This window comes from Gekko japonicus, unplaced genomic scaffold (assembly GCF_001447785.1).
Source record: "Gekko japonicus isolate JY-2015 unplaced genomic scaffold, Gekko_japonicus_V1.1 scaffold1184, whole genome shotgun sequence".
Lineage (NCBI taxonomy): Eukaryota > Metazoa > Chordata > Lepidosauria > Squamata > Gekkonidae > Gekko > Gekko japonicus.
Window position 1 is genome coordinate 87,828 of NW_015165273.1, and position 16,178 is coordinate 104,005.

The 16,178-nt window shown below is 46.0% G+C and overlaps 1 long non-coding RNA gene across 1 annotated transcript; it reads right to left on the bottom strand.

Moving 5' to 3' along the window:
• Window positions 1-6,272: 6,272 nt before the first annotated feature.
• Window positions 6,273-9,830, bottom strand: LOC107109573. Its single transcript, XR_001482482.1, has 2 exons — window positions 9,795-9,830; window positions 6,273-7,031 (listed from the first exon to the last, which is right to left on the bottom strand). It is a non-coding gene; the product is annotated as an uncharacterized LOC107109573 (long non-coding RNA).
• Window positions 9,831-16,178: the final 6,348 nt, after the last annotated feature.

Below are 16,178 nucleotides of genomic sequence, written 5' to 3' on the forward strand. Positions count from 1 at the left end.
CTCCTCCTCCTCCTCCTCCTCCTCCTCCTCTTCTTCTTCTTCTCCTCCTCCTCTGTGCATTTTTGCTCCATGCACCCAAGACACTGATATACAGCTGCTCTCCAGCTTTGGCAGGTCCATTTGCTTTTATTGCCTGATCCATCTAAATGCCTTATTTTGCTTTGCTTTGTCAGATTGCATTTTCCCCACTTCAGGTGTGGTTCCCATGCATTGAAACAGAAGGAGGTTCTGCTCCCCCCTTCCTCACCCCCCCCCCAAGCGCTTCAAACTGATACTGTTCCGGAAGGAAATATCAAAGTTGGAATGGAGATGTTATCTGCAGATGTGGTCAATTATTGTTGATGATGTGATTGTATAAGAAGGCTTTGTTGTTTAATGATCTGTTGGGCTGCTATTGTAAATGACACAATTTTACTTTGTCAGCTGCTGTCATGACTCAGGTGGGGTGTCACCTGACGCTGCCACCACTCTGGTTCCAGGCTCCCTTGAGAAGGCCCAGAGCACCCTCCCAAGACCTTCAGACCTCCCTTTTGGCCGAATAATAGGCGTGAGGACCAGGCAGAGTGAAACAAGGAAAAGGTTTATTCTATAGGAGGTCAAACAACAAGGTGCAGAATAATAACAGTAAGTGATTGAAAAGGAATCAAATGCCCTAACATGTCTAAACATATACTGTCCCTAGCTCACTATCTGCAGTGGCCTTAGACTACTCACCCCTCCCTCAGGATGAGGGTCTCTCCCCTGCAGCAACCTTCCTTCTGGCTCTGCCCTCTTGGAAGGAAGAACAGCTTGTGCTCTGGCACCAGCCCTTTGGTTCCCCAGCCCTCTTCTTCCCTATTGGTCAATTTTGGCTCCAAAACCTCCCAGGATCTTCTGGGAGTTGTAGGCCCAGCCTCACCTACTGCTAGCCAGGCTCCCTGGGCCTAGTAGGCCTCTGGTGGAGCAGCCCAGATTATGACAGCTGCTCTGAGTCATGGAAGAGTATGATACAAATTCCTAAACTGAATGAATGAATGAATGAACCAACCAACCAACAAACAAACCTCTTTCACTCGGCTTCTTCTCTTCCCTCCTTGGTGTCTGTAGTCTTTGCTTATTAGGGATGCCAAGCCGTGGCGGGGGATACGCACGTCTTCACAGGATCCCTGCCGCGGGGGGACAGCGATACGCGTTGCATCGGCATTGCCAGGATGTGATGCTACGCGTCGCTCTGGCAACGGGGCTGTTTGGAGTCCCGTTGCCAGAGCGACGCGTAGCGTCACATCCTGTGTTAGATCGCGCTAACAAAGGATCGGAGAATGATTTCAGCTCAGTGATTCAGCTTTATTTGAAGTAGCGAACAAACACTCAAACGCATTCAAAACCAGAACAAGAAAACTGGGAGCTATGCTCCTTTTAAACATTACCGGGCTAATATAGCCACGCCTATTTACATTTAACAACCAATGAGATTGATGAGTTAAAGACCAATGGGAGTCTTTCCCTCGCAGGGAATAGTACAGTTCTGATTGGTCACTGATACAGAGCGACCAATGGGAAGTCCGTTCGGAGGAGCCCTAGCTTGGCTCTAAGCTTAACATGGGAGTTCAATGAGGTGATTCATGTAATCGTATCAATACATTACATCCTGGCAACACCGGTGCAATGCGTATCGCTGTCCCCCCGCGGCAGGGATCCTGTGAAGATGTGCGGATCCCCCGTCGCGGATTGGCAGCCCTATTGCTTATGCTTCAACTGTTCTTTGGATGGAATGCTAAAATAATGAAAGTTATTGTTCTCCTTTTATCAATCATGAATCTTTCAATCTTTGTTTGTGTGTGTGTGTGTGTTGTATTTTCCATATCTCCATGTGTGTGTATGACCTCTGGTGACTGACTGTGTGTGCACCTAGAAGTCATGGTGACCTCTGGTGACTGACCCCTATTGGGGTCCTGGAGGATATTCAGAGAGGTGGCTGAATAAAGCCTGCCCCCACCTCTGGTATTCCAAGGAGGTCTCCTGTCCAAGGACCTGCCACAGTCAACCCTGCTTAGCTTCTGAGATCTAATGAGATCGAGCTTGCCTGGGCTATCCAGGTCAGGGCTGAACTTTTCCATCGTAACAAAGGTTCTATGAACAGACCAGCACACAAAATGTGGTGTATTCGAAATAGCTTACATGAATCGCCGCATTCACTCTCCATGTTAAGCTCGAGCCCGAGGAAGGCTCCGCCGAACGAACTTGCTATTGGTCGCTCCACAACAGCGACCAATCAGAACTGCACCAATTCCCTGCGAGGGAAGAACTCTCATTGGACGTTATCCAATCAACCTCATTGGTTGTTTATGGTAAATGGGCGTGGCTATATTAGCCCGGGAAGGTTTAAAAGGAGCCTAGCTCCCAATTTTAAACTGTTCTGGTTATGACTTCTTTCAAGCGCTTGTTCGTATCTACAATAAAGCTGATCACTTTTGTTGAAATCACTCTCCGGTTCTTTGTTAGCGGCGATCCAACACAAACTGTGCTTTTCCAGGAAAGGTATACAGATTCCTAGGGCAGCCATATCTCTCGGTGTGGTTTTGTGTGGGAAGTTGGCACCTGCTCCCGATTCCTGAAGTTCCTGATCCCCAGGGGTTGTTTAGCCTGCCTTATCTTTCTGGCCTAGTTGTCAGGACCAAAACAGACTTGGTTGTGTGTCTATTTTCCTCAACTTTTTAAAATGAAAAGCAGTCTTGGACATCTATTAATGATTCTGGGCTCCTGGCAAAAAAAAGTCCCCAGAATCACAGCTGCCACACCTTCCAGCTCCTACCAACCAGGTCCAAGCGGGGGGCAGCCCTCAGCTCACGGGAAGCAGGTGGTAGCTGTAGGACCACCAGCTTCAAGAAGGGACATTCCTGGTGAAGTGGAGGATGGGGCCTTTGGGAGTGGAAGTTGCTCAGGAGGGATAGGATGTTATAGAGCCCACTCTCTGAAGCTGCTACTTTCTTCAGAGGACCTGATCTCTGTAGTCTGGAGCTCAGTTGTTATCCTGGGAGACCTCAGGCCTCACCTGTGTTACCCTAAGTGGTTGTGAGGGTCTCTTGAGTTTCTTGGGGAAATTAGCAAGGAAGAAGAAGAGGAGGAGGAGGAGGAGTGGAGGAGGAGATTGGATGTATACCCCACCCTTCACTACCCAGAGGAGTCTCAGAGTGGCTTACAGACTCCTTCCCCTCCCCCTCCCCACAACAGACACCCTGTGAGGTAAAAGAAGAAGAAGAGAAGAGATTGGATTTATACCCCATGGCCCTTCACTACCCAGAGGAGTCTCAGAGCGGCTTACAAGCTCCTTTCCCTTCCCCTCCCCACAACAGACACCCTGTGAGGTAAAAGAAGAAGAAGAAGAGAAGAGATTGGATTTATACCCCGCCCTTTACTATCCAAAGGTGTCTCAGAGCGGCTTACAGACTCCTTCCCCTTCCCCTCCCCACAACAGACACACTGTGAGGTGAAAGAAGAAGAAGAAGAGATTGGATTTATACCCCGCCCTTCTCTACCCAAAGGAGTCTCAGAGCAGCTTACAGTCTCCTTTCCCTTCCCCTCCCCACAACAGACACCCTGTGAGGTAGGTGGGGGTGAGAGAACTCTGACAGAAACTGCTCTTTTTCAAGAACAGCTCTTATCAGAACTATGGGTTGCCCAAGGTCATCCAGCCAGGTGCAAGTGGAGGAGTGGGGAAGCAAACCCGGTTCTCCCAGATTAGAGTCCGCACACTTAACCACTAAACCAGACTGGAGACTCAGACAATGCAAGAGGGAGTAATCGAGCAGGATCTCCACTTATGTTTATGGGGATTTTCCCCTCAGAAGGCGTCTCAAAATGAACCAGGCCTTCGTTAATGGAAAAGTTTGTTATTAAAGAGAATTAAAGGATAAAATCATTTATTCCACCTTTACCCCAAACTCCCTGCCAGGCGGGCTCAGGACAGCTTCCAGGATAAAACTTAAAGGATAAAACCAAGAGAGAGATATTGGAGTTGTAGTAGATAACTCACTGAAAATGCCGAGACAGTGTGCCGCTGCAACAAAAAGGGCCAACACTATGCTGGGGATTATTGGGAAGGGGATTGAAAACAAATCATCCAGTGTCATAATGCCCCTGTATAAATCGATGCTGCATCCTCATTTGGAATACTGCGTACAGTTCTGTTCACCACACCACAGAAAGGATATTATAGCACTGGAAAAAGTGCAGGAAAGGGCAAGTAGAATGATAAAAGAGATGGGACACTTTCCCTATGAAGAAAGGTTAAAGCACTTGGGGCTCTTTAGCTTGGAGAAATGATGACTGAGGGGTGACATGATCAAGGTTTACAAGATTATGCATGGGTTAGAGCAGGTAGAGAAAGAAGTACTTTTCTCCCTTTCTCACAATATAAGAACTCATGGGCACTCCATGAAATTGCTGAGCAGTCGGGTTAGACTGAATAAAAGGAAGTACTTTTCCACCCAAAGAGGGATTAACATGTGGAATTCACTGCCACAGGAGATGGTGGCAGCTACAAGCATGGATGGCTTCAAGAGGGAATTGGATAAACATATGGAGCAGAGGTCCATCAGTGGCTATTAGCCACAAGGTATAGATAGGAACTCTCAATCTGGGGCAAGTGATGCTCTGTATTCTTGGTGCTTGGGGGGGGGGGAAGAGTGGTAGGGCCTCTAGTGTCCTGGCCCCACTACTGGACCTCCTGATGGCACCTGGTATTTTTGGCCACTGTGTGACAGAGTGTTGGACGGGGTGGGCCATTGGCCTGATCTAGAGGTGTCCAAACTTGTTTAATGTAAGAGCCACACAGAATAAACATCAGATGTTTGAGAGCCTCAAGACATGAACAAATATTACACACATGTTTTTATTGAAAAATATGCAAATTAACTTTCTATTAACATTACGTTAGACTGTGTGAAAGAGCCGCATTCGGCTCCTGAACTACAGTTTGGACACCCCTGGCCTGATCCAACATTGGCTTCTCTTACATTCTTATGTTCTTAAAGTTAACGGCCAATTGCTCACAGGCCAGATAAGAGCCCTAGATCATGGGCCATAGATTTGACAACCCTGCTTTAGAGAAAGGAGACATAAAAAGTGAAAGTGATTAAACCCTGGACTTTTTGACTGTTATGCATCAGTGCCATGACATCCAAAGGACCTTTGCCTGAGAGGAAGTGTGCATGGGGGTCAGAGGCTGTAATTTACCCCTGCATATTCTCAGTTATGATTCCCAAGCCATTTTGGAGAATCTACGATCTATGAGGTTGCCTCTTGACTCAAACTTTACACATGTTAAGTCACTCAGTTCTCACATAAAAAGGTAAAGGTAAAAGTTTCCCTTGCTCAAAAGCCAGTCGAATCTGACTCAAGGGTGCGGTGCTCATCTCCATTTCAAAGCCAAAGAGCCAGCACTGTCCGAAGACGTTTCCGTGGTTATGTGGCCAGCATGACTAGACAACGAGGTGCACAGAACGCTGTTACCTTCCCACCGAAGCGGTACCTATTTCTCACATACCCAGAATTAAACATTGTTCTTCTAAAAGGTGCCACTGGACTCAAACTGGGTTCTCACATCTGTTTGTGGACTCTTTTATTTGTATGCTATTTTGCTGCTATTCACAGGTCTTACCAACTGCTTTAATTGAATCTTAGCTATACTTATAGCTCAGTCACTTGTGCATCTTGACTCTAACTACCCCTTCCTGGCAACTCACCCCCCTCTCTATATGTAAAGGTTGTGGAAGTCTGTTTCAATGTACCTGAAGAGGTGTGCATGCGCACGAAAGCTTATCCCCAGAATTAAACTTGGTTGGTCTGAAAGATGCCACTGTACTCAGTTTTTGTTCTATGACAAAGTAGAAGAAAACAAGCTGCCTAGGGAGGTGGTGAGCTCCCCTTCACTGACAGCTTTCAAGAAGAGGCTGGACAAATATTTGTCAGAGATGCTTTAGGTTGGTCCTGCATTGGGCAGGGGGTTGGACTAGATGTTCTGTATGGCCCCTTTCCAACTCTATGATTCTATTAATCTGTGATTAAATATCCTTTGTCTGAGAGAATAACTGATTTTAAGCACACCACAGGTGTTTTGACTCTGTCATCCTTTGTGGCAAGAAGCACAGGTGGGTATGTGGTATGATGAGCTGATACGCCATTTTAATATCTTCCCTGAGATATTAATGTATGTCCTTTCTCTGATGATTTACCTTAAGATGGAGATAAAAGATGGAGGGGGGGAGAGAAACACCACACAATGGAAACATTTCTAATTTTAGAAAGTTTTAATGTTTAAAAGGCAGGGACTTTCGACAGTATAAACGTATTTTTTTCTGTACTATGATGTCTTTTGAGGCACCCTGGGAAATGTAGTTTGACGAGGGTGCTGAGAATTCTCAACTGGCCCTCATTGCATGAGCTACATTTTAAGCAGGAGATGGAGTATGATAAAACCAGTTTCAGTCTGTAGCACAGGAACGTCCCAGGAAATTGCCGAGGAGTCGCAAGAGAAGACGGGTTCAGACATCAACAAGGAAATGAGGACAGTTATCCTTCAGCGCTAGGAAATCCTTAACAAGAGATTCCTGGAAGGAAGTTAAGGGAAAGAAGAAAAGATGTGCAGCTGAGCTGAGGACACAGGAGCTGACGCAAGCTTTATCTCAGCAAGGTGAGTGGAGGAGGAGGTAAACCAGCAGGTCTTCGAAGTGCCACCTTCAGTAAGGTAGAACTTCTCCCTGATGTTCAACTGGAAGACTGAAGGCCTCCTGCTTGCCTTGAGAGTCTCCTTAACATTTCTTCACTTGGCTGAAACCCTGTGAGCCAGAGCAGCAAGGGCGTGCCGAACAGCAGCAGCTTCGTGCTGGGATGTAGGAGGGGACATAGGTGTACCCTGGATAACCACCATAAGGAACGCAGGGTCTCCCCACGTAGTAGACCACTCTTGGTCTGGCTCTTCGGCAACAGCAGCAGCTGCAGCCCCGGCCACCACAACGTCTGCAACAGCTCATCTTGAGGGGTCGAAGGCAAAACTGGAAAGAAGGAAAAGAGGCTGTCGATGAAGGAACCCAAACTTTTAAGCATGCAATACAGATGATGTTTTGTGAGCCACAACAATGAAGGCAGCACACCAGCCATGTCCGGTGGTCCTGTGTAAGCTTATAGACAAAGCTTTCTTGCTGCTTGCCGGGGACTGACATAACCATCAAGGGGACTTATTATCATTACGCCGGGCCTGTAAAATGGAGCTGTTCCACCAATAAAATCTCACTCCCCCCCCCTTGCTGAAATTTACCATCTTTTTATGGCCCAGATTAAGAAGGAGGAGGAGGAAGAGATTGGATTTATACCCTGCCCTTCACTCAGAGTCTCAGAGCGTCTTACAATCTCCTTTCCCTTCCCCTCCCCACAACAGACACCCTGGGAGGCGGGTGGGGCTGAGAGAGCTCTGACAGAAACGGCTCTTTTTCAAGAACAGCTGTGCCAGAACTATGGCTTGCCCAAGGTCATCCAGCAGGTGCAAGTGGAGGAGTGGGGAATCAAACCCGGTTCTCCCAGATTAGAGTCCGCGCACTTAACCACTACACCAAACTGGATCTCAGAGCGGCTTACAAAGAAGAAATTGGCACCAGCTTGAAATCTAGGCATACAAAGAGTGTGACCTGTTTTATTTTACGTTGTTTTGTACAGTTTTAACTGTTTTTATATTTAATCACATATTGTAATTTTATGATGTCTTGATTTGCTCTGTGATCCGCCCTGAGCCCGCTTGCGGGGAAAGCGGAATTTAAATTGAAACAAACAAACAAATAAACAAACAAGGTCAGTCTTGCTAAGCAGTTATATCCTTGACTTCAATGGATTTAGAAGGGTATAACTTTGCTTAGGAAGCCACTGCTGTCATAGCCAGTTTAAAAAGTTTCAGAATCAATCATTTGTGTATTTCCATTATTAACACAATTCTTCTATTCCTACTAAAAACAGAATTTGTTTCACAGGGATACTTCAAATATATGAAGATAGTTCCATTGACAGAATTTTTGGGGAGGGATTTCAAAATAGCCATTGTATTACTAGAATTCAGACACATTTTATTGTATGCTAGAATAAATAACAACAATGATAATACTTATCATGCATAATATTTTCAAGCCCCCCAACAAGCTTCTTTGATTGACAGGACAGTCACCGAGTAACAAAATCCTAGAATCATAGAGTTGGAAGGGACTTCCAGGGTCCTCTTGTCCAACCCCACGGACAGTGGAGAAAATTCAAAAATACACCCCCCCAGTGACCACTGTTCCACGCCCAAATCAAGAGGGCCTGTGATCTTCATTCTTAATTTTCTTGGTCTTTATTTTTTTGAAAGCCCGCTTACTCTCTCAGCTTCCTTTCCCTTTCTTTGCCTGTCCTTTTCAATGCCCACTGCTTTCTTCCAGTCACTTCTGCTCACTTTGATCCTCCCCACTAAGTTTATTCTCCTTTCCTCTTTGATCTCTCGGCATCTTCTACTCACTCAGTGCTGATTCCACTCAGTTCCTCCATGTTCCCAAGTAGGCACTTTGATGATCAACCCTTCCGCTCTAGATTTGTGGGAGAGCTTCTAGCGTCCTGGCCCCACTGATGGACCTCCTGATGGCACCTGGTATTTTTGATTTGACCACCATGTGACAGACTGTTGGCCTGGATGGGCCACTGGCCTGATCCAACCTTGGCTTCTCTCATAAGAACATAAGAACATGAGAGATGCCAATGTTGGATCAGGCCAAAGTCCCATCCAGTCCTACACTCTGTGTCACACAGTGGCCAGAAATGCCAGTGCCATCAGGAGGTCCACCAGTGGGTCTCATGTTCTTATATCTGAGACTTGGCCATTGTCTCCTTCTGGATTAATACTTGAGATGCTGTGTGGAATACGTCACCAAGAGAATTCCTAATCTTCCTATTCCAATTCGTCTAGGAGTACACATATGGATGTCTCATCAACAAAATGTGTGTTTGGCATGCCAAAGGTACCACACTTAGTCCATGGCATCCCCAGTTAGACACAGCCTCCTTTGCCATAAGCCAGTTTTGTATGTTCCCTTCTGATGGGACACATAGTGTGGTCCAGGTTCAGCACACATGCTTTGTATGCAGATGGTTCCAGGTTTGATCTATGTCACCTTGAGATAAAATGTCTCAGATGATGGGAGATGTTAGATGAGCCCTTTGTCTTCCTAACATCCAGGAGAGTTTCTTCCTGTCAATCTAGACCTGAGCTCAATGGATGAATTGTCTTATACGTTACAAGGTGGCTTTATATGTCCACCAAATATATTCTGTCCTCTTTGGGTGTGTTGCATTTCTGATATGCTACATCCTCCTCTGTTTCAGAGATTAAGCAACCATACAGACACATCTCTCACACTTTTTTCACTGAGCCACAGGTAGCAATTTTTCCATCTCACATCTTTTCCTCCAAGAACTCGCCTTCCTTCTCTGCACCTAGAAGTTTTGTCCTGACCATACAAAGCCTACAGCTGATCTTGTGACGTTCAATACACTGTTCAGTACACCAGTCTCTCAGATCCAGATGCACTCATCTGTTACAACCGGATCCTTCTGGAAAAGCGATTGAACCAAAATGGAAAGAAGATCACTAGAAAAGGGAAGGAGAGATCCTCCTCAACATGTGTAGACATTGTAGGATCTTCCCCTCACCCTTCACCTACTATTTAACTCCAGCGCATCCAATGTCTGTCAAAGTAATCTTTTTTCCTGCTACCAATAAAGATCAGTAAGATTCAACTTACCTTATTTCTCAATGGAAAGAGCAATGGTAGATTCAGAGAATGAATGGAGAACATGTGGGAGAAGGACCTTTTATACAGCCCAGTGGATCCCTCCCTAAGGAAATGAGACACCTTCAAAGGGTGGCTAAGTCCTAATTATTAATGAGCTTATGTAGTGCCACGTTCCAGTTTGTGTTCCTCAGCTCAATTATTCCCTCTTAGTAAATAAGAATTCATAAATTGCAGGTGATGAATGCTATCTCGTGTTAGGGAACTTCTTACTTTCTCAGAGAACTTAGAAGTTCTCGGTGGTGTGTTTAAAAAGGAATGTTGTGGTAACCCTGTGAACAGCACAATGGGACTCTGCCACTAAATAAACGTACGGTGGTCATTGGAAGCTGTCTTTGGCCCAGAACTACGATGCAGAGGGGTGGAGGGGTTCCTACCTCCATGGTACACCATTTTCTGAAGCTGAAATGATCCTGGCAGGGAGCTATTTACCAAACTTTGGAGGAGCCCCATCGCCCTGAGCCCCAAGTATGGAGTAGTCTGGTTTAGAAATCTAATTTATAAAGGAGGAGGAGGAGGAGGAGATTGGATTTACTCCCTGCCCTTCACTAACCAAAGGAGTCTCAGAGCGGCTTACAAACGCCTTTCCCTTCCCCTCACCACAACAGACACCCTGTTCTGGCACAGCTGTTCTTGAAAAAGAGCAGTTTCTGTCAGAGCTCCCTCAGCCCCACCTACCTCACAGGGTGTCTGTGAGCTTCAGAAAATGGTGTACCATGGAGGTAAAAACCCATCCTCTCCTCTGCATCGTAGTTCTGGGCCAAAGGCAGCTTCGAATGACCACCGTACGTTTATTTAGTGGCAGAGTCCCCTTGTGCTGTTCACAGGGTTACCATGACATTCCTTTTTAAGCACACCTCTGAGAACTTCTAAGTTTTCCAACAAAGAAAGAAGGGCCATATGTTTGACCACCCTGCTTTAGAGAAAGGAGACTGGAAAAGGGCAAGTGATAAAACTCTGGGCTTTTTGACTGTTATGCATTTATTTATTTATTTATTTGGATTTGTATCCCGCCCTCCCCGAAGGCTCAGGGCGGCTAACAGAGGCATAACTGCCAGATTATAACAATAAAAACAGTATAAAATACAATAATACACATTTTTGTTGTTCAGTCACACAGTCGAGTCCGACTCTTCGCGACCCCATGGACCAACTCCCGCCAGGCCCTCCTGTCTTCCACCGTCCTCTGAAGTTGGCTCAACTTCATGTTCGTTGCATCTATGACACTGTCTAACCATCTCATCCTTTGCCGTCCCCGTTTTCTTTGACCTTCGATCTTTCCCAGCATCAGGGTCTTCTCCAGTGAGTGCTCCCTTCTCATTGGGTGTCCAAAGTATTTGAGCTTCAGGTTCATTATCTGGCCTTCCAGGGAACAGTCAGGGTTGATTTCTTTTAGTATTGACTGATTTGATCTTCTTGCAGTCCAAGGGACTCCAGCACCATAATACACATACTACAGTTAAATAAGATTCTTAAAAATAAATTATTGGCTCTCCAATACTCACTCCGAAACATAAAACCAAGATGGTGTTCTAAGATGTTATATCTGAACAACCACAGCAGTGTATGTCCCCTCAACCCTGTCGTCCCCTAGGGATGTCCCACTCCCTCCGATGATACCTGCACCAGCGGTGGTGGTGTGCGGTGGTGGGAAGGCGTTGATGGAATAGTAGTGGCGGCGGCTCCTACTTGAAAGCCGGGCAGAAGAGCTCTGTTTTACAGGCCCTGTGGAACTGTACAAGGTCATGCCATGATATCCAAAGTTCCTTTGCCTGAGAGGAAGGGTGCATGGGGGGGGGGTGTCAGAGGATGTATATCATCCCTGCATATTCTCAGTTATGATTCCCAAGCCATTTTGGAGAATCTACAATCTATGAGGGTGACTCTGGACTCAAACTTTATGCATCTTAAGTCACTCAGTTCTCACATACGCAGAATGCAACTTTCTTCTGAAAGCTGCCACGGAACTCAAACTGAGTTCCCACATCTGTTTGTAAACTCTTTTATTTGTATGCTAATTTTCTGCTATTCACAGGTCTTACCAACTGCTTGCATTCAATCTTAGAGTCTGGTCACACGGACCTCTTACTGCGGTAGTTTTCCCGCAATTCTTATATCCGCGACATTTTATATCGCTTGAGATATATATCGCTTGGAGGTGGAGGTGGTCAGACGGTCCCTCTGTCTTCCGCTTCCCTCGCGCGAAGTACTGTTCACACAGGCGGGGGGGGTTTTGGTTTTTTTTTAATCTGGGCATGCGCTCGTCTTCCTATGCGCTCGGGCGTACATACAAACTAATAAAAAGACCTTTGCTGTCTTTTCTCCTACCCGCTGGCGGCAAACACCCCCCCCCAACCCAAGCACAGTGCCAGACCCTACTCGGAGTGGGCGAGAGGTTTAGGAGGCGCGAACCCTGTCGCCTAATTTTTCACTCCCCTTCGGGCAAGAGGCACTGCCCGGGGTTCCTCCCCTGCCCGGCGGAGGCGGGGGCTTCCCTTCCCAGCCCGCCTCCTTTTCTCTCCCGTGGCGCCTTGCACTGATAAGTGAGGGAAAAGCAGCAGGCGAGGGAGTGGGTCTGTGTATGTGCAGCCGCCGCCATGCTGAGAAGAGACCGGCCGGGTGGGGAGGCGGTGTGGGTAGAATGAGTTGGGAGAGCGAGCGAGAGCGGCTCTGGCTGGCTAGCTGGCCGGCCAGCCGGCGCACACACCTGGGAGCAGCTTTGAACTCGCTCGCTCCCTCCCAACAAAGTTCTCGGCTCTGTCAGTGCTCAGCAGGTTTTTTCTCTCATTTGACAGCTGGGTGCAGACGGCGACCTCGGTGGGATCTAAAAGACCAAAATAAAAGCTAGCGCCTGTTTGCACAAGCGCATAGCTAAAACCGGAAACACACACACACAAAAACAACAACGGGGGGGAGGGTAGCGCGGTCACGGCAGATTGCTGTCCAGATACCAAAACCGCGGATACAAAGCGCGAGATGTCAGAAAACACCTGTTCCAACAGGTGTCAAAAAACCGCGGATAAAAGTTCAGAAACCGCGGGAGTCTGCCGGCTTCGGACCGGGAAGCAGGTTTGCCTATGTAGACAGGAAACTTTACTGCAGGAGAAATCAGCTGCGAGTCTGGGAAATAATGTAGACAGGAAACTTTACTGCGGGAGAAATCAGCTGCGAGTCTGGGAAATAATGTAGACAGGAAACTTTACTGCGGGAGAAATCAGCTGCGAGTCTGGGAAATAATGTAGACAGGAAACTTTACTGCGGGAGAAATCAGCTGCGAGTCTGGGAAATAATGTAGACAGGAAACTTTACTGCGGGAGAAATCAGCTGCGAGTCTGGGAAATAATGTAGACAGGAAACTTTACTGCGGGAGAAATCAGCTGCGAGTCTGGGAAATAATGTAGACAGGAAACTTTACTGCGGGAGAAATCAGCTGCGAGTCTGGGAAATAATGTAGACAGGAAACTTTACTGCGGGAGAAATCAGCTGCGAGTCTGGGAAATAATGTAGACAGGAAACTTTACTGCGGGAGAAATCAGCTGCGAGTCTGGGAAATAATGTAGACAGGAAACTTTACTGCGGGAGAAATCAGCTGCGAGTCTGGGAAATAATGTAGGCAGAAAACTTTACTGCAGGAGAAATCAGCTGCGAGTCCCGCACTAAACATCCGTGTGACCACGACCTTAGCTATACTTATAGCTCAGTCACTTGTGCATCTTGACTCTAACTAACCCATCCTGGCAAGTCACCCCCCTCTCTATATGTAAATGTTGTGGAAGTCTGTTTCAATGTACCTGAAGAGCTGTGTATGCACACGAAAGCTTATCCCCAGAATTAAACTTGGTTGGTCTTAAAGTTGCCACTATGACAAAGTACTATAAAACAAGATTAAACATCCTTTCTCAGGGAGAATAATTCATTTTAAGCACACCACAGGTGTTTTGACTCTGTCATCCTTTGTGGGAAGAAGTGCAGTGGGTATGTGCTATGATGAGCAGATACGCCATTTTAATATATTCGCTGAGATATTAATGTATGCCCTTTCTCTGATGATTTTACTTGAGATGGGGATAAAAGATGGGGTGGGGGGAAAGAGAAACACCACAGAATGGAAACATTTTTAATTTCAGAAAGATTTAATGCTTAAAAGGCAGGGACTTTCGGCAGTATAAACGTTTTTCCCCCCCTGTACCATGATTTCTTATGAGGTACCCTGCGAAATGTAGTTTGACGAGGGTGCTGAGAATTCTCAACTGGCGCTCATTGCATGAACTACATTTTAAGAAGATGGAGTATGATACAACCAGTTTCAGTCTGTAGCACAGGAACATCCCAGGAAAAGAATTGCTGAGGATTAGCGAGATAAGACGGGTTCAGACATCAATAAGAAAATGAGGACAGTTATCCTTCAGCGCTAGGAAATCCTTAACAAGAGATTTCTGGAAGGAAGTTAAGGAAAAGAGGAAAAGATGTGCAGCTGAGCTGAGGAGACAGGAGCCAACGCAAGCCTTGTCTCAGCAAGGTGAGTGTAGGAGGAGGTAAACCAGCAGGTCTTCGAAGTGCCATCTTTAGTAAGGTAGAACTTCTCCCCGATGTTCAACTGGGACACTGCAGGCCTCCTGCTTGCCTTTAGAGTCTCCTTAACATTTCTTCACTTGGCTGAAACCCTGTGAACCAGAGCAGCAAGGGTGTGCCGGACCAGAGCAGCTTCGCGCTGGGATGTAGGAGGGGATGTAGGTGTATCCTTGATAACCACCACAGGGAACGCAGGGTCTCCCAATGTAGTAGACCACTCTTGGTCTGGCTCTTCAGCAACAGCAGCAGCTGCAGCCCTGACCACCACAACATCTGCAACGGCTCTTGAGGAATGGAAGGCAAAACTGGAAAAAAGGAAAAGAGGCTGTCGGTGATGGAACCCCAGCTTGTAAGCATGCAATATAGACGATGTTGTGTGAGTCACCAGAATGAAGGCAACACACCAACCACTTCTGGTGGCCAAGTATAAGCTTATGGACAGACCTGTCTTTCTGCTTGCAGGGGACTGACATAACCACCAAGGGGACTTATTACCATTCCGCAGGGCCTGTAAAATTGAGCTGTTCCAGTAGACCTTTGGTTGTGGTGGCGGGCATCCAATAAAATCTCACTTTCCCCCCTTGCTGAAGTTCCCATTTTTGTATGGCCCAGATAGAAGAAGAAGAAAAAGAAGAGGAGGAGGAGGAGATTGGGTGTTGAGGAGGATCTCTCCCTGCTTCTGTTCTAATGATCTTCTTTTCATTTGGTTGAATCGCTTTTCCAGAATGATCTGCTTGCAAGAATAGATGAGTGCATCTGGATCTGAGAGACTGGTGTACTGAACACTGTATTGAAAGTCACAAGATCAGCTGTAGGCTTTGTATGGTCAGGACAAGAATTCTAGACGTAAAGAAGGAAGGCTAGTTCTTGGAGGAAACGATGGGAGAAGAAAAAATTGCCACCTGTGGCTCAATGGAAAAAGTGTGAGAGGTGTCAGTATAGTTGCTTAATCTTTGAAACAGAGGAGGATGTAGAATGTCAGGAGAGGACACAGCCAAAGGGGACAGAATATATTGGGTAGACATATAAAGCCACCTTATAATGTATGACAATTGATCCATTGAGCTCAGGTCTAAGAAAGAAACTCTGCCAGATGTCAGGAAGAAAAAGGGCACTTCTAACATCTCCCATCATCTGAGACATTTTATCTCAAGGTGACGCAAATCAAACATGGAACTTTCTGCATACAAAGTATGTTTGCTGAACCTGGACCACACTACGTACCTCATCAGAAGGGAACATACAAAACTGGCTTATGGCAAAGAAGACCATGTTTAACTTGGGACGGCATGGACTAAGTGTGGTACCTTTGGCATGCCAAACACATGTTTTGTTGATGAGACATCCATCTGTCACTTCTAGATGAATCGGAGTAGGCAGATTAGGAAAGACAGATTAGTAGGTGAATCTAAAAACCACTAAGAAAGATCTTTAAAATTTATTTTTAGTAGTATTAAATTAATACTGTAGAATATAAAATAGGTAGATTTAAGTCTGTGTATTTTTTCTTTTTTGTAGGTAGGTAAGAAATTATATTCAATGAAGTTCTTGGGTTAAGAGCTGGGGAAAATAAGAGATAATAGAATTGATGTGAACTAAGATAGTAGGTGTTTCTTTCTGTTCTGTTTTCCTTTGGGAAAATTGATGGAAATTCAGTAATAGACTAAGAGGTGGAGAAAATATAGAAAGTGATTTATAAAAGGAAAGGAAGTAAAGATAAGACTCCAAGGAAGAGAAGATATTGGATAAGAAAAGGGAAACAAA